Raw genomic sequence first — 4,169 nt, 5'->3', positions numbered from 1 at the left:
ATGAGCATGATATGAGTTAGTTGTGTTTTTTTTTTAAATTAAAAAGTTTGTTTATTTTAAGTTTGTTATGAAAATGGGATAATGGTCCAAGACACTGAAATAAACCTTGTATCAGGCAAAAAGACCACTTCATATCTCCCAATGCATGCATCCAGCCACAGTACATGCATTTATTGGAAAACGCATACCTTGAAACAAAATTATAAACAAAATAAAACCATGTTAAATGAATATTACAACATTAGGTCATTCACAGTTTGCCTTTGTAACTCGATGTCATATTTGGATTTTTTCCTTTCTGTTATTTTTTCTTTTGTTTTTTGTTTACTTATTTAATTAATGACTGTCATACTTTGTTCATTGATTTGTCTCTATGTTTCACTTTCATTTAGTTCTCTACCGCATGTTTACTTCCTGTGATCACCTGTTGATTGAATGACCCAGTTTTCTGACACAGTAATGAAACCATCAAGAGTTACTCCCCTTGCACTGTAAAAATTAGTAAACACTGGCGAAAAAAAAACCACATAAATGTTTGACTGAGCTTATAATCTTGCATAAACATGTTTGCCATGTTTGTTTCAGTGTCTTGGGGGTATGAGGGTGGGCTTTTTTCCCATTTTCGTTTTTTACTTGTGTTAAAAACTGGTATTTTCAGAGATGATTAATGTGGAGGTAAAATGTGCAAGGTGCATATGTTTACTACAAAATCATAACAAACCACAATTTCAGATTCAGCATGCAGTTAGTATAGTTTGTGCCATGCACAATATGTGTGGTGCATTGGTGTGCAGCTACACATATTTTTCTTTGATTGTTAATCTCCCGAGGTTCTAAAACAATATGGTCTGTATTCACACACAATGCATTATGACAAAGGTGTGAAGCATCTAAATTTTTGGCTAAATCAGTAGATTTCAATTGCAAAATTTTTGCTAAACGTGCAACATTCATTTTAGTACGTTTGGCATTTGGGTATGTGACATTGATCATCCCTAGAATATAATTATTTCTCCTCTGAGTGGCCCCAGTCCAAATAACGCATGCCCCATTTTCTGCCTCTTCACTGTTTATAAGTATAAAATTGGTATATTTTTGATAAAAATCTAAATTATTGGTAGCCATTTTGTATTCTTTTTAATCAAATAGCACTAAAAGAGTGTAACTGACCTCGATTTCAGCAGCTCCCATCCGAAATTGTGATCATTGAACCATGAAACACTCCAACACCTTTGAAATAATAGTTCACAATTTAGATCAGCAAATGTCAGATTCCACTTGTATTGCAGAATGAATTTCTTCGGTACACCTTTTCGAACAATTCTGTGAAGTTTTTTTCCGCATCTGAAATAAAATAAGTTAATTTTTAGTATTTTTAAGTAAGCATGCTTATTACTGTTCCTTATATCTTTTAGTAGAAAAAAAGCACAAAATCCATATGTTATCAATTCACAATTTAGACATTGATTAAGACTCTTCATAGCTTAAAGTGCCATTTAACAAACCTTCATTACCTAACTGACTTTATAAAAATCATCATGTTTAGATGATGAATCATGAAAATATTGTGTTTTTTACTGTAAATAAGGTAGATTTAAGGATTTTTTCACTCAGAAAATAATGTTTTTGATATTTATTTCTTTCATAGAAGGAATAGAACATTTTTATTTTTTAATAACTGTTAAGATCATTCACAGACAATTCTAAAACAGGTTTTAGTTTTAAAATCCATCAAGTAATAACCATTTTAGAGTTCTTTTTGTGTGAGTGTTCAAATAGGGAAAAATGGTGCTTTTCTTTAGTGAAGATAACATTGTGACGTCATCGCTTTTGTGACGTCATGACTTTATGATGTCATAATTTAGAATTATACAAACATAACAGAGTGTGTATTTATTCAATAATGAAAGGGAAAAGGAAAAGAAACCAATATAAGGTTGGTAACCAAGCCCATCTATTGCGTTGTGTATCCCTAACAACAGATCAAGGTTGTAGTGTTATTAATGGTGTTGCTCCATCTACAGCTCCATCTACACAGGTTTTAAAAAATTTATCTATGCAAGTTTTACCTGCACCACCTAAACTTAAATTTTCTAATTCCACTACAGATTTGACTCCTAAAAACACCACAGAATCTGTCTGGTTACCCCGCCTTACAGAAAAGGAATTTAAGCTGTACTCAAAAGAGAGTTACGATAAAAAATCTTATGTAGCTCCCCAAACTGAAAAATGTGCGACTACAGTCAAACTACTCAGACCGCATAAATTGTCAGATGATTATTTAGATGAATATTTAGAGGAGAAAAGTACTGAAAATAGAACAGTAGATAGAGATCTTAATATTTTAATGATCAATAGTCTTATAATATGTCATTTAAATAAAAGTCCAAAGTGTGTTGTTCCACATTTTGAACTGGTACAAGAGACTCAATGGGGTCTTGGTTGGATTTGGAAAATGAAGTGTACCAAGTGTAAATTTATTTCAGAAAAATATAAACTATTTAGAGAAATTGACACAGGACGTGCTGGTCGCAAGAGTGCTACAATTAACTATGGGTTTCAGACTGGCGTGATAAACTGTAATATTGGTAATGATAGCGCGCGACTACTTTTAACTAGTTCATGTATTCCTCCTATGTCAAAAGGAACAATGCAGAGAATAACAAATACTGTTTGTGACAAGGTTGTAAAACTTGCGGAAAATGAAACCGAACAAGTGGTTGAGAGTTTCAGAAAGAGAAATGAAACCTTAGGGTTAAATAAAAATAGTCCTGTAAAATTACAAATGGATGGTACCTATCAGAGTGTGCATATAAAAAGTAGGCATAAAATGGGACAAAATGCATCACAAGTCATTGGTATTGCCTGTGAAAATGAAACTGACAATCATGATATCATTGGTTTTCACCTTGTAAACAAACTTTGCTGGGTTGGTGCATGGTTACGCGGTAAAGGTTATGACATTGAATGTCCTAATCACGAGTACTGCACATCAAATACAAATAGGTATGATCCTTTGAGTGAGAAGGATCTTGGGTATGAAATAGGTAAAAAAATTGCTAAACTTGATTTACTTGTGGACTATTGTACTACTGATGGGGATGCAAAAAGTGTACAAGGTCTACAAGAAGCAATGCAGGAAATATTTGACCCTTTATGGTCAGTAAATAGACTGGCAGATACTATTCACCGGGGTCAAAGTCAGTTCCGTGAGGTATTGCGAGCAAAATTTAGTGTCGGTATGTTCCCTGGAGCTACAAAGGCCCAGAGGAATGATATTAAAATAGCTTTTGCCAATGATTTAAAATTACGTTCACATGGTATAATGAAATGTTTATTTGCAAAATATAATGGTGACCGACAACAAATTTCAAAATGTTTGCCACGCATTGTTAAGTCTGTTGTGAATTGTTATAGTGGTAATTGTAGCGATACGTGTAGATGGAGCATAACACTATGTAATGGTGGTATAAAAACTAGTTGGTGGTACAAATCTATTAACCTTAGCAGTCATGGTTTACAAAATGGGTCTTTGAAACCAAATAAGACTGACAAATTATTAATAGAATCATTGTTAGAAATGAAACTGTCTCAGACCGCATTAAATCAGATGCAATTTTTCAGCAATACAAATAAGTGTGAGTCCGTCAATAGGACAATTTCTACATACCTACCGAAGAATAAGAATTTTTCTCGCAATGCCTTAGGCCGTGCATCTGCAGCAGTCTTGAAAGTCAATAATAAACGGGATGTTGCATTGGCTAAGACCCTAAAAGCTGTAGGTTGTGGTCTGGGTAGAAAGTCTCGTGCTGTAGTGGCTCTGAAAAAAATACGTAAACGTGAAATATATGATTGTGCATATCAAAAAAGTTTACGTGTCAAATTAAACAGGTTAAAAGCTCGTAAAAAACAGGCTATCGATTTCTTGTTAAACAAGAGAGTGCGAAACAGGTTGATTAGTGGATATAAAAAACATCAGTTAGAACCAAAGCTATGTCAGAATTCAAGTCCGAAAGAATTCGTTCCACAGCCAGGTTGTAGTTCATGGCCAGATTAACATTTATATTAAAAGGTTACACAATATGGTTTTCTTTCAGCCTTTCAGGAAGCATATGTAGTTATTTATTTATTTATTTATTTACAGAGAATACTAAACATCTAATAATATA

Source organism: Mytilus edulis, chromosome 10 (assembly GCF_963676685.1).
Source record: "Mytilus edulis chromosome 10, xbMytEdul2.2, whole genome shotgun sequence".
Taxonomy (NCBI): Eukaryota; Metazoa; Mollusca; class Bivalvia; order Mytilida; family Mytilidae; genus Mytilus; species Mytilus edulis.
The sequence above is the reverse complement of the archived record's forward strand: the minus strand, read 5'-3'. Positions refer to the sequence as shown.